Source organism: Suricata suricatta, chromosome 3 (assembly GCF_006229205.1).
Source record: "Suricata suricatta isolate VVHF042 chromosome 3, meerkat_22Aug2017_6uvM2_HiC, whole genome shotgun sequence".
Taxonomy (NCBI): domain Eukaryota; kingdom Metazoa; phylum Chordata; class Mammalia; order Carnivora; family Herpestidae; genus Suricata; species Suricata suricatta.
The window spans coordinates 152,745,308-152,765,196 of NC_043702.1; positions in this window are offsets into that span (position 1 = coordinate 152,745,308).

Here is a 19,889-nt window from a genome sequence, read left to right on the forward strand (position 1 = left end):
TGGCTCAGTCGATTAACCATCTGACTCTTGATTTTGGCTCAAGTCATGATCTCATGGCTTGTGGGCTGGGCGCTTGTTGGGCTTAGCACTGAGAGCATGGGGCCTGCTTGGGATTCTCTCTCACCTCTCTCTCTACCCCTCCCCCAGCTCGGGTTCTCTCTCTCTCTCTCTCTCTCTCTCTCTCTCTCTCTCTCAAAATAAATAAACATAAAAATGGAGAAAAATAAATAAAAATGTACATACAGCAAAGAAGTTCAACAAAGGAAAAACTGTTTATGAATGAATAGTACAATTGACAAAACAGTGGCTACTTATGAAGAGAAAAAAAAGAGAGGTAGGTATAAATATCAGCAATGAAAAAGGGTGACTGACTGCAGGTGGAGCAGAGGTAAAATATATAATATAAAGGGATATTATGAACAATCTAATAGTGATATATTTGAAATAGATATGAAATGAACAACTTTCCAGAATTGACTGTGGAATAAACAAATGAGTCTTCTATATTTTTTAAAAAATTGAATGCCTTCAATATTTTTCTACAAGTAAATCTCAAGGTCATGATGGCTTGACTATTTTAAAACCAAACAAACAAGAAAGTAATATTTTCAATCTTACAGAGCTCTTCTAGAGAATAGAACAGTAAAGTTCAACTCACTTCATGAGGCTGGAAAACCTTGATACTGAAATCTGATAAGGAAAGTATAAGAAAGGAGAATTACTAGTCAATGTCATATAAAACCATACATGTAAAAAATTCTTAAAAATAATTGCAAGCCCCAATCAGAAAATACATGAATAGGAAAATATATCTTGAACAAATTTGATGTATCTCAGGGAATGCAAGTCTCATTTAACATTGAAAATTAAAAAATATAAGTTAGTGTCTTAATTGATTAAAAATAAAGCAATGTGTTCACCTTAGTAGAAGCAGAAATAATTCATTCATCATAAAAAGAGTAACGACTTTATGATCTTTTAGCAAAGTAAGTACAGAGGAGAACTTCTTTAATCTGGCAAAGGCTAACCAAAACCAAAATAAAACAACAAAAAACCCATAGCAGACCATTTTACCTTCTCTTTTTAAATTCAAAACTTGAATATATATGCCTTATGTTAATGCTATACCTTTTCACCAAAGATGGATCTCTGTGCTTTTATCTAATACACATGCTCCTGCATCTTTTGCCTACAGAGATGTGTCTTGAGAAATTCTTTTCACTATCTGACAAAAAAATCATCTTTTTACTGTATCAACACAGCAACATAAACCCTTTATCTCATGTTAAAAAACAAAACAAAACATACAGTGCCTGTAAGTCCAATTTGCCTTTTAACAGAAGCAACCATCTTTTTGTCGAATGATCGAGTCTGGAAGGACCGATAAAGCAAGATTAAGTCATCCACTGATTCAAAAGGTTCTTCACTGCATCCATTAGTTTTCATTCTTGGGTGCAAGTCTTCCTATTTTTGACATTTGTGAGGTTAGTGAGGTCAATGAAAGAGTCGCATAAATCATAATCTCATGGAACTGTGTTTTTCTGATTGTTACTTTATCTATCTCATTTATCCTGCTCAATTTTGAACAATCTCTGCTCTGAGTCTAAATCATAGAATTATAATTGTTGAAAAATAAAACCATTTCAGCATTATGGAACCATCTCTCTTTTTTTTTTAAGTTTATTCATCTATTTTGAGAGACAGAAAGAGTACAAGTAGGGGAGGAGCAGAGAGAGAGAGAGCTGTCAGTTCAGAGTCTGAAGTGGGGTTTGAACCCATGAACTGTGAGATCATGAGTTGTGAGTTTATGACCCCAGCCAAAACCAAGAGTTGCCGCTTAACCGACTGAGCCACCCAGGCATCCCTGGAATCGAGTTTTTAAAACATTATTTTATACTTCTGTCATGTCTCATCTTAATATGTCTTATGTCTATAATTCAGTGAACATTGGATAGGGTCCTTTAGCATTGCCACAGCTATTTTACAAAACATATAATTTCTTCCATATTTATATTTATATAATCAGAAGACTTGGGAAGAAACAGAAAATTTAAAAGAGAAGCTTGGAACGTCTTAAATATTTTGTGTGTCATGACACAATTATTGGTGTCATATTTAGGCATTGAAATTGAAAGGTGTAAGATGCAGTAAAAATGCAGGTATTTTAAATGTTTATCAGAATGATATCTTATGTATTACTGAAATTTGAGGGCTGTCTGCTTTTAAATGTTCTGTAAACTTATTAACAAGGAAAAAAGTCATAATTTGTAAAACATAAGTGACTCTTCCAGATTTTGTGAATGATTTTTTTTTATCATTCAACCCTTTATCCCGAGCCCACTTTCGCTCTGTTTCATTGTCAGCCTATCTTTCCTCTTCTCTGAGCCTAGGTAGACTGGGTGCTATGAGATTCACTGCCTCAGCTCTCTTGCTGGCTGAGTTGGGCTTGGTTCAGCAAATGAGAGTGTCTGAGATTGAATTTCTTGAAAACAGACTATGAGATGAAGAGTTATTTGAAGATCAATGGGGAATTCTTTTGAAAGATACACTTGCAAGGAAGTCAAGTAGGCGGTATTGGCAAAGTGAGATGCTTTCCTATAATGTGAGGGCATCTGAAGCCTCGGTCTTTGAGGGTGTACTAAGGAGCTGTGATTGTCCTTCAGAATTGTTCCAGTGGGTTCCAGTTTGGAATCCCACCTCAATCAATCATTATTGGACATTGTTCTTCAAAGAGAAGTTTTCTTCAGTGAGTCAGTTTTCTGAGGCCTAAGATATGTCTCAGAGAATTTTCCTGCAACTATGAGCCATCAACAGTTAAATATTCCTAGCAGCAGGGGGATAGGTGGCTCATTTTTAAGAGGTGATCTAGGTAGAACATCAAACAATCCAATAGTGAGCAGAATTGACACAAGATTAGAGAGTGGAAGAAGAGCAGGTCTGGTTTTATGCTCCCTCATGGTCTGAGACAGACCTTCTGGTTAGTGTCTGTTTTTCAACACAACTATGGGCAGTTTTTCTTTCATGGCCAGATCTCTTATGAGGCTACTGGGCCCCTTCAGACCCAGGAGAGGCAATAGCTTACTATTTTTACTATTCTCTGATTTCATCAATCTTGTTTTGTTTCATTATAATATTTCTACACTTTTGTAAATGTTGTCCTAATTGAAATCCTTTGAAAAATTGAGTTTGATTCTGTTTCTTGGTGAAACATTCACTAATAAAATGGCCAAGCCTTAAGACTGGTATTGTTTTAGGTTTGTTGGGTGTGAGATGACTTACATTTCTTTATCAAAGAGGATATTTTAGACAAGAAATGATATTTGTTATGAGCTAGAACTGTGACATTCATCTAATTGAGTAAACCATTTGAAACTGCAAATTAAATGTAAGATGGGCTAGGTAAATCAACGACTCTTTTTACCTATGCTAGAGGCTGACCGAGCATTCTTAATGTGATTTTGGCAAGTCAGGTCTCTCTATTCTGATGTGGTCATTCCAGAAGATTACCAAATCACTAAGAATAAAAGCCAAAGTCTATGTTGTATACAGACCTACAAGGCTACTACTCACTGTGTATTTCACATTATTTCCTATCATCCTTTCCTTTTTCTTTCTAATAAAACCCCACTGGCCTCCTAGCTGGTTCTTAACTGACCACACACTCCATCTTCAGGCTCCTGCCTGACCTGTACTTCTCCCAGATAACTTTGTGGCATGCTCTTTAATTTCTTTTTCTTTCTTTCTTTATTTTTAATTTTTTTTTTATTTTTAAAGACTTCCCTTGGCCACTTATCTAAAACACTACCTGAACTCCCTTACTCCACCAAAACTCCCAATCCCCATTAAACTGCTCATTTTCCCCCTCATAGGACTTTTAATTATTGAAATATTGTTTCTCTCCTTAAGATTTGTTTACTGCCCACTCCCTCAGTGAGACAATCTCCATGAGAGTAGGTTCTGTGATCACAATTAGGGCTTTACCAACAATGCTTATGGTATTGCCTATCATACAGTAGCAACTCAACAAATGCTTGGTAACTGATTGAGTGAATGAATGAGTGGTGAGAAATTACGGTAGAAACAGAAATTAAAATACATTGAATATATATTAGCTTAAGACTTTCCGTCGTATGGGTCCCCTACAAATCTTAATAAAAGGGAGTCCTTTCAAAATGATTGGTAACATGAGACTTGTTTTATTGTATCAGTTGCATGGGGAATGAAGCTAAAAGAATCAATACAAATAGAAATAAATTTGAGAGAGGAATACATCTCAGAGGAGAAGCCAAGAGATTGCTTGTCTTAATTTAATCTGTTTATAATCCCTAACTTATCCCATTAGCACGGTGTACTAATTGTGTCCTTGAATCATGTTTAAGCTTTCCTTACACCTCCAGATAGGTGCCCGAGGTATGGGGGTGGGAGGGGACAAGGTGTGAGGTGTGCCTGAGCGCCTCCAGACGCAGCAGCAGTTCTGAGTCCCTGCTAGTTAATTAAAATGTAATTTCTAAGTCTCACCTCCAGGAATTCAGATTCTGAGAGTCAAGGTATAGCTAAATTATGCATATTTGTTAAAAAAATGATTCAGATAACGTAATATTTCAACTTCAATATCATTTATAATGTAATATAACCATTCTTCTAAATAAGCCCAACAGTCGGCTGTTATGATGCCAAAGAGCAAATATAAAAATTGTTTTAAGTCAAAATATGAGGAAAAAAAAGGTGTGCTATCTGACAGTGTCAGTGTGCTAGCTGGAAGTTCATTTTCTCATCCTCTAATTATCTTTGGTACATAAATTCTTACTTTGATTAACATAAGGTTAAAGGCTTAAGCAACCTCTCTAATTGTATTTTCAAAAATCTGCAGATGAAAGCAATGCAAGTGTTTAGAGAAAAAGCAAAGGTCAACTATACCTCGTAGTAATATCAACTTAGATTGATATGCAAATTAGAATTAATTTCTATAGCAACATGAACCTTTTTAAAACGCCCGAATACTCACGCCTTTTTCCCTAATTTACTGACAATGCTTTGAAGAAAAAAAGTATGTCGGAGATGTTGTGACCAGAATTTTTCCATTTTGTGATATCATTAGCTGACTCATCGCTAATTATGAAATGTACTATTGCTTGGCGGACGGTGTCGTTCCTAAGGCTCATCTTACTTCCTTTTTCACTAGGACAGGAACTCCGTGGGAAAGAGATTCTTCGCTGGGGAAAAATACCTGGCAAATAAATTCATGATGCTCATTTATTCTTTCCTAAACATATACTGAAGACATTTGTGCAATGGACAATTTTATTTATTTCTTTCTTTTTAAATATCTTTCAGGGTTTTTTTCTTTTTAATTTTTATTTATTTTTGAGAGAGAGAGAGACAGAGAGACAGAGCACTAGCAGGCTCCAGGCTCTGAACTGTCAGCACAGAGCCCAGTGCGGGACTTGAACCTACGAACTGTATAATCATGACCTGAGCCAAAGTCAGACACTCAACCGACTGAGCCACCCAGGCGCCCCTACAATGGACAATATTATTACATAGTAACCAAAATGCTAAATCCTGAGAGTACATAGAAAAATGGACGATTCTTGGCTTCAAGGGTACACTGTGTTTATAAAGTTCTCTCAAATGGGCTTTACAGGTGAATCATTTCTCTCCCAATAATGCTATTGTAATTGTCAAATCTCCATCTCTGATATTTGATATTATCCTCTAATGTCTAAAGCACATGGTTAAAACCACTAATTAATTTTTGCTCACTAGGAAGTTGTTTATAATGGCCTTTGGACAGTTAAAATAAAAAATAGCTTCTAATCCTAATTTATTCTTGATCTACTTCATGGATACTATTATATTTTAATATTTGATAATATTTCAAACTATCCTATTTTTAAAAATTTAAAAAACTATTATGGACACAACCACTCTAATTTCAATATATTATTTTTGAAGCTGGTCTAAAAAATATAGTTACATAGTTATACAAATATTTTAAACTGAAACATCAACTCCAAACTTTCCTAATGGCTGAAGTATTTAAAATATTTTCCCATAAGGGTAAAGCAATTTATTATTAGCCCAAACCAATAAACACAACCTCTTCTATCTAGGTCTTTTGTGGTAAATGAAAAATGAATTTTAAATTATTTCATCTTAATAGTTATTCAGAATAGCTTTTAGACAACAATTTTAACTTCCCAAAGCCAATTGCTTTTCTGACAATTACTGTAATTGCTAGCAGTCTTATCTAATTTTAATGAGCTTTTATCTAGCTACTGCATGTACCATATATTTAAATCAATAGAATGTTTTAAAAATCAGAAAAGAATTTCATGCTATAAAACATGGCTATTTCAGCAAAAAACAACTCTTATATTTGTTTGTTATTATTGCTCCAGAAGAGTAAAATTTCTAATATTTTTCTTTGTACAAAACTCTCTTCCCTGGTGATGAGTTACTAGTTCCAAAGATTTACCTAACTTTTCCCACTTCTCTGTTTATCAGCATGATTTTTTTTAAGTGATAGGGTTTCCACTTTAACTTGGACCGGCTTATAATGAAGTGCCAACTTCGCCAACTCTGCTTTCTATTGTAGGGGACAATATTATCTGAAACACTTGTACTTTTATTTTAGACACCCCCATATACCTTGATGGAACATTAAAAGCTTTAAGTTTTTGTTTTTTTTGTGTAGGTTATCCTTCATAATTCTGTCCACTTGTATATTACTGCATGTTAAATATTAGGTATATATTTAGTGTTTTTATGAATACTTGATATTGTCAAACCTGTAGATATTGTCAAACGTACTATTATTGACCAGATCAAAAAGTATATTGAGGGGAGAAGAGATATGAATTAGTTGCCTCATGTTGTCATACCACAGGACCTTCAAAATGAGCCCTCTCTATTAAATATTAGGCATCCTTTTTGTGGCATTGCAGGGCTAATATTTTAGTTCAGGCCAGCATGTTCTCTTGTCTAAAATTATTTACCAGTCTTAGTTTTCTTCGCCTTACGTGGTTTCTCTGCTTTCTGTTTTTCTTCTTTATTTCGTCCTATGCGCTTCACCTCTAAACCTTTCAGCTCGCCATATAAGATCTTCTCAATATTGCTGCTAACCACCACTGAGTCATTTCTATTATCCTGGTCAATCACCCTTTATTCTAACACTGGTGTCTCTATGTTTCCTAAACGGCTATGCCTTTTCATGCTCAATATCTTTGCAGGTATTCTTCCTTCTGTGTGAGTAAGCTTGTTCAAAATTGGAAAGAAATAAGTGGTTGAGACATTTTTATTAAAATGGTAACATGGTACCTACCTAATCTGCTTATGCAGGGATTCAAATTACTGACAATTTATTTTTCTGTCCTATACCCTTAGAAATACTGTTTATGAAAATACTGAATGTCTATTTTAACTCAGGGAAACACAACACAACACAAATGTTCTCTTCAGATACATGAACCATATACAAAGCCATTAAAGAAACGTAATGTACTAAATAGTTAACGTAATGTGATCAACCCATTCATACTCACCACATAGCAATATCATCAACAAAACTACCATTAACATATACATGTACTACAAATACGTGGTTTTGATGCTTTCCAATTTCTTTGCCCTAATGAGTGGTTGGGAATCTTGACTGAATCTTGCTCTGTCTTTAACATATCAGCTTTGGTTTCTTTTACAGTGCTCGTTATCCATTATACGTGTACTCTCTGTATACTGTCCCAGCCTGCAATCCATTCTGCACCCTACAGTGTAGACCAGACAAGTTGCTTTCCTTTTTTAGGGCAGATGTATTACTTGAAGAGAAGGCATCTCCACAGTGCCCAACGTTAAGAGATTAAAGAACATTTTCCATTTTCCTCACATGCTTATTCATGCAAGTAACTCAATCCATTTCCCAACAATAAAAACAAAAGCAAAACCAAACCAAACCAAACCAAACCAAAACCAATGCAATCACTAACTAGTGCTTTCTAACTTTTTGACCATCTTTTTTTTGCCGTCATGTATGTGATACATTTAGAATGTCTTTTTTCCATTCTTTATGTTCCTATGAACTCTATATAAGGTCCAATGCCCACTCACATATCACGTTTACGATGTTCTATGACCCAACAATTTCTCTCTCATGGTCCTCTAGCAACTGGATCAAATTTCTAGTGCTTATCCCCTCCCATGTCATGGATCATTTGTTAGTCAATCCCACTTAGCTATAAACTATAAAGAACACTGGATTAGTAATAGATAGTGCTGTAATGAGTTACCACAAGCTTGTTGATGTAAAACAAAAATATATTCTCTCACAGTCTGGGCCAGTTCAAACTCAAATTGTCAGCAGAGTCATATTCTCTCTGGGGGATCTAGGAGATCAGCCACAATGGACACATCATCTTATCTGTGTGTCTTCTCTTATCTCTGTGTTAACACTATCTCTGCTTCTCTTGTAAGGACACGTGACTGCATTCTGGACTCACCTGCATAATCCAGAATAATGTTCTCATCTCAAAATTCTTAAAAATAATCACATAATTTTATCATGTAAGGTGATAGTTATAGGTTCTGGGAATGAGGTCCTGATATCCCGGGGGACATTTCTTAACGTACCATAGACATGGCCCACTTTTGGATCATTCTCACATTGTAAGTGACTAGCTAATATTTCTATCTTGTAGTTGGCCCACATACTTAAACTGAATTAACTCGGGTTGTCTTTCAGTGCTAAGCATCACTTGGTGAGCACTGACTTAAGCACAAATGCTTAAAACTAAACACTTCAAAGCAAGCAATAGAAAATTAAGAAGAAAATAAAACATTATTAAGATAGTGATGTTATATACCCTGTCTATTAACTTATTCTCCACTATGACCTTTTGGTATTATCACCATATAATACATGAGTAAAGAGGATCAATAAGGTTAACTGATTTTCCACGTATCTCTAAGGTCATGTCTAGGCTCAAATCCACATTTTTTCCCTAACTAAAACCCCATTATTTTTCAATAAAATCATAGTGCCTTAAAAGTAAATATTAAGGGTAAAATAGAATACTCCACAGGATGACTTATTTAATAGCATAAATTACAACATGAAGTACTCTTGATCATTAAAATGTCACACTTGATTTAAGACGAAAAAGCCAACAGTTTTCCTTCCTTGAATTTGCTAATGATAAATGTGAACTTTAAGCAGTGACTACCTAGCAATAAATTGTTATAAGCTCTCCCGTTTGTTTTGCTGATGCTCTATATAAATAAGTATTTAGGAGAAGAGTTTTGTTTATTCCTTTATTTATTATAGCTTAAATGTTGCAAAACATTATGAGCTGCACGATCCTACTGCCAACAAATAATGAATAATTATCTAGTACTGGGGTTCTAAATAAGACCCATACCAACAAACAGATGTCAGTAGGATTTTGGCTCAGGTCTTTGCCTGCAGGAAGTCATTAAAAGATAAGTGGAAAATCAAGTCTGTTCCCTTGGTAGCAGAATTTTTTACCCTTTGGAGCCATACCGGGAGGCTTATTTTCGGACAGCAGCAATAGCTCCCAACATTGGATGGTAATCACTCTTGTATTTATAGACTCCTTGTAAATCAACCACAGACAGGCAATGATCTTCTTTGTATTTACTTTTAGGCTATTTAAGAAAAGTAGTTCTGAACAAACTGAACATATTTTAAACAGTCCTACCCCTCAGTAAATTTCATAGTTGAATCTTACAAAATCATATTGTGGTGTATTTGTATACTCTTAATGACTTTCCACTGTCTGGCACTTAGCACAGTATTCCAGCTGTGCAAGCCCTGAAATTTGTATTCTAGAATGGTTGATGCTTAGGAAGAAAGTCGTGATTGAAACCAGGTGCAGATCATTATGCTTAATACTTAGTGCTTCTCCTTCTCTCTTTCTTACATCTTAGCATCCTAATGATTCTACAAGTTACTTCTCCAACTCCCAAGTTTGCAGTGACCTAAATGTCTTAAAGAAGGAGTATTTGCTTAGTAATAAGAAAGCTTATTTCTCAAATTAAATAACAGTTAAACTTCAGATATTTTTTATGAGGGAACGTTTTTTCACTTATACATATGCTGAAGTCATGACAATGAACCATAAAAGAGTGGAGGGTGATGAATACTGAGTGGCTTTTGTGTATCAGCAGATTACACTGTAATACTGTATTATACGATAATACAGAAAAATAGATTTTGCATTAGAAAAGATCAAGAAGTATGTACTAATTCTGTGTACAATAATTAACAGGGCATCATGAATTTCTAAAACTATACTGCCACTAACTTGCCATTAATAAATTAAAACAGCATAGTTAGATGTCACAATTTGTGTTTGTACGTAATGAGTAAATTATTCCTTGAAAGTAGTGCCTTGTTAAGCTTTTTAAAATATACTCTTGAATTACTCAAATGTTGAAAATAAAAGTGAGAAATAAAAAAGTGATCATGCTTCATGTTTATGTTATTTTAATATATGCAACTTAACAGTCAACCTAAATTGCAATGTAACATACAAACCAGGTTGGTAATATATATTAGAAATCAGATGTGTAAAAAATGTGTACAGTGGGGGAGCATGTATAGATAGTACTTCACAATTTAAACAGAAGAATAAAATTTAGAATTACTTTGTTAGCATCAGAATGTATATTCTTTAAGCTGTTACCTCCTGCCTTTTTAGAAGTTACAAATAAACAAATTTAAGTAAAAACCTACTTGAATTTCAGTGATTTCCTACTTTCAGTTTTATGGAAAAACAGGTGGGAAATCCTAGCAGACTATGCAATAGAGTGAAATCACTGCAGCATGCATCCCAAATTATAGTTTAATGTCTCAGTGGCTTCAACATTTATGTCACTGAAAGGTACCTGAGGCAGTAGCTCTACTTTGCATTGTGTTGTTTTCCAAGGTGCTGATGCTCACACATCCTTTTACAACAGGTTCCTTACTGTTAAGTTGTTTGGGTACAAAATTGTGAGAGGCATACAACATCTTGCTTCAATTTTCCTTTTCCTTTTATGATAAGAGCAGAAGGTATCAGTATGATTGTGATGTGTTTTGTTGTTATTAATAAGGATTCCCAAAGACTAAAAAAAATCTGCAAACACTTAAAATAGCAATTGTTTACGTAGTTAACAATAAAGTTCAGTGAATTGCCTAGTGGCACACAGCTAAATGGCTGGCCTAGGATATTAATTCAGGCGGTCGAGCTACAGAATCTACTCTTTAACCAGAACATCATGTGGTCTTCATTAAAGTAACTGCCTTTTACTTGGTGGTTTATATCGATTAATAACTTCCCTGGTGTTACAAATGTCCTTGTGGCAGACGGACTCAAAGGTGTTTGTGGCCTTGAATAATCTCCTCCCCTGAGTGTAGGTAGGATCTGTGACTTGTTTCTAAGCAACGGAATATGACAAGGGTGATGTCATGTCACTTCCTGGATTATGTTACTTTACGTAAATAAAACTCTCTCATGCTAGCAGGTTTGCTCTAGAAACTCTCCTTTCTGGCTTAGTGAAGGAAGCAGCCACAGCAAGAAAGGTCATACATACTGCAAGGAATAGTGGGCAATCCCTGGTACTGAAGGTGGCCTCCAGCAGAAAGCTAGAAAAAAAGCTGATCCCTCTCTCCTACAACCATGAGGAATGAGTTGTGCCAATGGCCTGAGTGTATTTGTCTTTTGGTTTGTTTGTTTTTGTTTTTTTAAGTTTATTTACTTTGAGAGAGAGAGAGAGAGAAGGCACAAGTGCGGGAGGGGCAGAGAGCGAAAGAGGGGCAGAGAAAGAATCCCAAGCAGGCTCCGCACTGTCAGCACAGAGCCACTGTGGGGCTTGAACTAACAAACCTTAACATCATGACCCTGGCTGAAATCACGGGTCAGATGCTTAACCGACTAAGATACGTGGTCGCCCAGACAACCTGAGTGTATTTGAAAGTGCATGCTTCTCCAGTCAAGCTTCATAGTGAAAACACAGGTCTATTATCACTTAATCACAACCTTGAAAGAGCCCCAGCAGAGGACCCAAAAAAATTATGCCCTGACTCCTGAGCCAAGAAACTATGAAATAATGAGTGTATGTTAAGTTACTAAGCTTGTTGTGTTTTGTTACACAACAAAAAGTAACTAATACAAACCTTAAATAATTGTGGCTTAACACAACTATTCATTTAGCTCACAGCTCTGCAATTGGATAGATCTTCTGGTCTATGTTGATTGGCTCGTGTGTCCGTCAGCTGGTAGGTCAGCCTCTAAGGATGCTTCATAAAGGCTTTGTCTGGGATGGCTATTAACCTGGCCGTCTCTCCACATTCTGGAATTGTTCCCCCAAATGGCAGGAGGTTCTAAGATCTGTAAGAGACCAAACTCAAATGTGCAGATGCTTTTCAAGTGTCTCTGGTTATGTTTGCTAATATTCCATTGACCCGCACAGGCCGCATGGCCAGTCCAGACTTAAGAAATGGGAAATTAGACTGCCCCTCTTGAGGGAAGGAACTGGAAGGCGTGGCTACATTTTGTAATCTATCAGACTGGTGCTCTTCACCTCTAAGTGATACCACAATTCACGCAATTAATCAGGTCCGAAATTTAAGTGACATCCTTGTTTCCTCTTACTCTCTCAACTCTCCACTCCTCTATCTTTGCAACCTAAACATACTTGGTTCGTTTCTTTCTAATAGAATGCATCCAATGTACCGTGCCAACACCCCTTACCTGGACCCCTTCAATATCCCTATAACAGTTCCTCATGCTTTCATTTTGCCCTTCCTCTGTCCTCTGTTCACTACATACAAGTCAGTTGATCTTTTTGAAATAGCTATACTATTACATAACTGGATATACTTTGGGAATCTAGTATCATATGTAAAATAAACCTGGTCACATGTAAAGTTTTTTTTATTAATGGAGAAAAGCAGTGGCAAACATTGGTTGAAATTCAAAAATACAATGACCAGGTGGCTCTATAGATCCTCAAGAGCCTAGTATTCTTACAAATCTGTAAGAGCCCATGCTGACTGGAGCCTTTAGAAAATGGCAAAGGAAGCTCTACAGTGCCAGTGGTTGGACTTATGGGCCTTATTCTCACATAATGCATGTTTAAAGTGTCTTTAAAACAAGTGAAAAGGTAGGCATGGCTGTGTACATTTGTTGCGATCTAATTTAAAAAGTACAAAGAGGACAATTCAAAACCTTTAATAGAAGAAAGAGTATACACTACTTCTCCTTTTGGAGAAGAGACAATTGGATAGAAAGACCCGGGGCCATCAGGTTGATTGCTGTTCCCAGTCACTCCAGTTTGACACTTTTTCTTAAACTATGATTGAGAATGATAATAAAAAAAAAAACGAGTACATATATTTTTCCAGATATGTTTGCAGCCAGTGATGAAAGATGCTAGGAGACTGCTATGGTGATTATTCAACCAAGTGATAACACGTCGAAAGCTTCAAACCTCATAAATTGAACCCTGTATATGTTACTATTTGGAACACACCAAATGATAAGAAATATGCAAAAAAAAATACTGTAACAACAAAAATGATGACAAACCCATTCTAAGCTTCTAATGAGAAGGATGCACATTTAAACATAGAATATCTTGTAAGATTTTTGGCCCCTAGGAATCTGAGAATTATAGTATTTTAGTAGAAATGCAAATGTCAGAGTTTCTTAGTGGCCTCTTGAAAAATATGATGTACTAATCAGATTCTGTAAGGATGTCAGTGACGAATTCTATAGGATAACTGCTCAATTTTTATATACAGGCTAAATCCAATCAACTCTATTTTAAACAGGGATCAAAAACTATGGTCTGCAGGCCAAATCTGGACCACTGCCTGATATTTCAGACTAATGAGTTAAAAAATAGCTCTTCTATCTTTTAATAATGAAAAAAATTAAAAGAATATTTCATGATACATGAAAACTATATGAATTCAAAGTTTAGCACCCATAGCTAATGTTTTATTGGAATAGAGCCACACATTTTGTTCAAATGTTGACCGAAGCTAGTTTCAAAAGCAAAGCTAAGTGTTTGCAAGAGACACTGCATGGAATACTTATTTTCTGGCCCTTTTTAGAGACAGTTCATATGAGGTACCTAAAATAGTCAAACTCATAAAGACAGAAAGTAGAATATGGTTCCCAGGAGCTGAGAGGAGGAAAGAATAGAGTCATTACTTAAGGGGTACAGAGGTTCAGCTGGAGGAGATGAAAAGTTCTGCAAATGAATGGTAATAAAGGTTGCAATTAGTCAGAATATACTCCATGTCACAGAACTGATCATTTGAAAATGGAGGAAATGATAATTTTTATTATGTATATGTACCACAACAAAAATCAAGTGAGTTACAGTTTTTATCTGAATGTGATACTTACTACACTCGATTCAGAGAGTAATTGTCAGCTAATATTATACTTTCTGTTCCAGTGTTGATGAACATAGGTAAAATTGTGAATGCAACCAAATTGCTATCACTGAATATATTTTTGGCATTCTGTGGACAAAATAAAAGCTGACAATGGATCAACAGCCACTTTTTTCACAGTATATTCAATAGTTTATTTATTATTGAAGGACAAGTTGTATATCAGAGTTTGAATAATAAATGGAGAAACGTTTTCATATATTTCTCATTGAAGGATGAGTTGCCAATTAAAGTTTTGAATGATAAATGAAAAAAAAATCTATCATAATAACTCTAATAAAGCTGTGAATACAATTTCTGTGGTTTACAGTGGCTTGCTTAACAGAGCCAACTGATTCTATGAACATATAGATGCCATTCTCTTCCCCTGGGGTTATCCTAAGTGTTAACTGTATATGATTATGAAACTAATTGAAATCATGCTGGTTGTGCTAGAAACTGCTACCTCCTTACCAAATATTCGTTCTTGCCTTTTTTCCTTAAATCTATGGAGCCTCATAGATTTTTTGCTGTGCCCATTTGCCTAGCTATATACTAAATTTCTCAGATTCCTTTGCAGCTTGTGAGAGTCATTGACTCAGCCTTGGCCAGTGAGGTGTAAGTGAAAGAGCTAATGTGACTCCTGGTAAGTCTCTTTAATGAAGAGGAGAGGGGTGCCTGGGTGGCTCAATCAATTAAGAGTCCGACTTCAGCTCAGGTCATGATCTCTCGTTTGTGGGTTCGAGCCCCCCGTCAGGCTCTGTGCTGACAGCTAGTTCAGAGCCTGGAGCCTGCTTCAGCTCCTGTGACTCCTTCTCTCTCTGACCCTCCCCTGTTCACACTGTCTCTCTCTCTCAAAAATAAATAAAAGCATTTAAAAAAAAGAAGAGGAGATGCACATTTCTTCCTCTCTTTCTTTCTGCTCTACTTATGAAGGAGACATCATGTGAGAGCAATAGTAGGCATGATGGAATTGTGACCAATAACTGGATGCTAAGATTGCTGGAGAAGAAAGCTAGAAGCAGCCTGCTTCCTCCTTTTCAACATTTCAACTGCCAGCTGTCAAACTTTTTCATGTGGAGAGAAATAACATTCTATCTTTTTTAAAAAATTCACTATTATTTTGTTTCTGTTTTTCTTAGCTGGGTCAAATCCCAAGAATTCCCTTTTTAAGAAGGCCAGTGAAACCACACTGCTGTCATTTTCTAGCTCACCTTCAGTTTCTGTCAAAAAGAGATGAAATTTCTTTTGACATCACTTAGGTGAACAGGAACGCATTCTTAGACTTTAAACCTTATGCATTCCCAGGCTCTGATTGCTGAGAGGCTGCGCTGGCCAGATTATACACTATGAATTCAAATCTCTGGTGCTAATGTCTGCTTAGATACCACCATACCATCATGTAAGTCTTCTAAGTCATAATATTTATACCATCTATGTTCACAATTTTGACAGGAAGTAAGGTATAAATATTCATGTGTTGCTGCATTTGCGTGGCCCCAGGGGCCTAATCCTTGTTTAGAAATAGAATATTCTCCAGCTTGGAGAAATTAATTTTTCATACACATCACTGGGTAAAAACAAGAACAAACACAAAAATGAATCCTTTTTTTATCCATATCTGCTTTTTAAAATTCTTTCTGTAAACCGAAGAATGTCTTCAACTATATTATGTGAGTAGAAAAAGCTATTGTATGAATCTTGCTACAAGAGTTAGCCCTCCTCTTCTGAATAATCTGATAGAAAAGAACTGTAGATGTTAGAAAGGCCACCAACACCCATGTGTTCAGACAAGTTGTGGGTTGAAGACTAGTTAATTATTTACTTACGGTTTCAGCAATAGAACTAACGAAGGCAGATAGATCTTCATTTGCAGAGAAGCACAGGTTAACTATGTGTGAAGTGGGTTATTTCTGAATTCCTGGGATTTGATGCCTAATAATATATATATATATATATATGCCTCCAATATATATATATAATATATATATGCCTCCTATATATATATATGCCTCCAATATATATATATATGCCTTCTATATATATATATGCCTCCTATATATATATATATGCCTCCAATATATATATATATATATATATGCCTCCTATATATATATATATATATATGCCTCCAATATATATATATAATATATATGCCTCCTATATATATATGCCTCCTATATATATATATATATATATATATATATATATATATATATATGTATATTGGAGGAACTTTACCAGTTTCTACAATCACATGTTTTCTGGAGTGTTCCAGGAAGAGTCAACTACGTGATGAAATATCTTGTGATGGCACATCTGGAGTAGGATGTTTCCAGGTATATTTCCAGTTTAAAATAAATTATTATAAAACCAGTTGCATAAAAAGCATAATAATAATTTTTTCCTTTGTTATGTTCGTAAGCTTATGTAACCTGGGGAGCTAGAGCAGTAACATATTTGTTACTGTATGTCAGATAAGGTGTTTTCCGATTAAATGCATTTTTTTTCAGAACACAAATGTGAAAGCAATTCTTAAATTTTCTTAAATTCTTAATTACATTGATAAAGATATAGATACAAGTTCTGTGTTTATTTATATTTTTGAATAATGGTAATCTTGTTATTTTTCTTTTATGTTTAGGACATGAAGTAAAAGTTTTTGTGGTTGTTTTTTAAATTTTTATGGAACTATATCTTAACACCCAAAATGGTTACTTTCCTTCATCTTAAAGTGAAATAGAAGAGTTATTTTTGTTTGAAAATGTGGCTGTTCTTTCCATTCTGCATAGTGTACCATAAGAAAAGGTAAAGGATTCACTTGACATCATGTCCTCTTCAGCCCATATGAAACGATACCATGGGGAAAGATATTTTGTTCAGTGTTAACCTGGATATTTGAAATTATCTTTATTATTTTTTGCAAGCAGATATTGCATCTGTATTTTGTGTAATGTTGAATATTTTAAGATGAGAATTTTATGATTTATTTTTTAAAGACCTTTTTTTATTTTAAGAAAAAATTCCTTTATAAAGGTTTTAGTCATGTCCTCTATGTCAGAAGATATCAAATTTCTTTTAAAAAGCAGTTGGTTTAGAAGGAATCTTAGTCAACTTTCATTTTTACTTGCTATAGGGTCCTGAGTACTAAAAACATATATGTTGATTTTAGTGCTACAGTTTCTATTTCAAATCTCTGCTACCTGTACTTGAGATATTCCTACCTATGAAATTTTAGAGACGTGATGTTTCTCAAAATATTATTTGCATGATTTTTACAAGAAGTATTAAGCATACCTATGTTATGGAAGCACAGACTAAACTTAAGACATTAAGAACAAATTTTATTTTTAAAGTTGAGGAAAAAATATGATGGTTTCTCATGACAGGTACCAATGGTTTGATTATATGGCCATTTTTTCATAGCTGCAGAGTTTGTTTTTCCCTCATTATGTAAATAAATTAATAAAGAATTATGAAACTCACATAAAATGATCCAATAGAACATAACACATTCTTTTTCTGGATAGATAAAAATCACTTGCTACAAATATTAAGCTGAGATCTGGTGGGATTGATATTCAAATTAAAGAAAACTTCAATGAGAAATCTCTCCAAATTTTGTAGTCAAGGATTAATTCCCATATTCAAAATATCTGTAATATTCACCTTTTCATTGATATGTAACCATTATTGTCATTATTATTGACATATATTTTATTTCATCATAAAACAATAGAGAATCTTTTCTTATCCTAGAATTTGTAGTCTTCTGCTTTAAAACTGCCCAAATACTTTGTGGTATAAAGGAACAGCTATTTTATCATATCTCATGATTTTGTGGATCAGAAATTCAGACAAGGATCAACTAGGCTATTCTATTTTACCTGACATTGATAAGGGTCACCCAGCATAAACTGTCTGACAGCTAAGTGGTCTGGAGTTTCCAATATGGTCATTTCTGGCACCTTGAAAAGGATGTCTGGGAGAAAGGCTGGACTCATACTCTACAGGCAGTCTTGGGGCCTTTCCATGTGTCCTGTTCAGCAGGATAGTCCATCTTTTACACGGCAACTCAGAGTTTCAACTATGAGTGTTCGCAGGGGTCCAATGAAAGCTATCAGGTGTCTTATGACCTAGGCTTGCTAGTTCCATAATGTCACTTCTACTACATTCAATTGATCATACAGTCCCTAAAACCAGTTCAGATTCAATGGGAGGGGAATTCAAGTCTACTACTCACTCAGTGGGAAAGACAGAAAAGACTTTGTGGCCATCTTTTTTTTTAACCACAGAGATTTTTCTTAAATATATATTTTTTAAGTTTATTCATTTATTTGAGAGAGAGCACAAGTGGGAAAGGAACCAAGAGAGAGAGAGAGAGAGGGGGAGGGGAAGAGAGAGGATGTCAAGTGAGTTCCTCACTGTCAGCACAGAGCCCAATACAGGGCTAAAACTCGTAAACGAGATCATGACCTAAGCTGAAGTCTGAACTCAACCAACTGAGCCACCCAGCTGTCTCTCGTTAAATATCATCTGATTGTTCACAAATGCTGAGAAGCTACATACCTTTGGCTTATAAACTATGGATATGGTGTTTGGCAGTAAAGTAGTGTGAAAATCCCATTGTTTAGTATTTTTAGCTCTACAATAGAGGAAGACACTTTTCTATTCTTTAGTACTCTAATCATTGGTCACATATGCTACTTTTTTTTATTCTTATTAAATATGATACTGTTTATCTGTCACCTAATCTTTTGCCACCTATACATGGTAGAGAGGATTCTGCATTTAACCATATTATTATGCTATTTGATATTATTTTGATTTATCAAGTTTTGGACAAAGAAAATTACAAAACCAGTATGACTTCAATATTTGGATTCTTCAAATAACTGCATATTTTAACACTGACCTAATTTAGTGGAATTTAATTTTTGTCAATTGGTACTAAGTAAGGATTATATATTATATATTAGTTATATATTTTAATAACATATTGTGCTTTGAAATTCATTAAGTGATTTTATTCACATACAACTCTTACAATGACAGTTTAAAACAAAGAAAATAGTGATTATTTTTTTAACAGATAAAGATATTACAGATTAAAAAGATTAATTTACTATTTGAAGTTCACATAAATAGGGCAGATTCAGGCCTCAAACTCAAGTTGTAAGTTTGAGTCACAAGGAAGAGCAGAATATTTTTGACATGTTGCTTACTAACAAACTTAAACATGTAAGTTGTTAAAGGGACAAGAAAGGATTCTTATGTACTATTAAACATCTAACTAACATAAATACTGAAAACTGTTACACTTATAAAAAATTAATACATTCCTTACATGAGGGAGTACAACATTAGCTAATTATGACTAATCTTTAGGTTACATTTGGCTTATTTACAATTGATTAAGCACCTTTCATGTGTCTATTTCAGCACT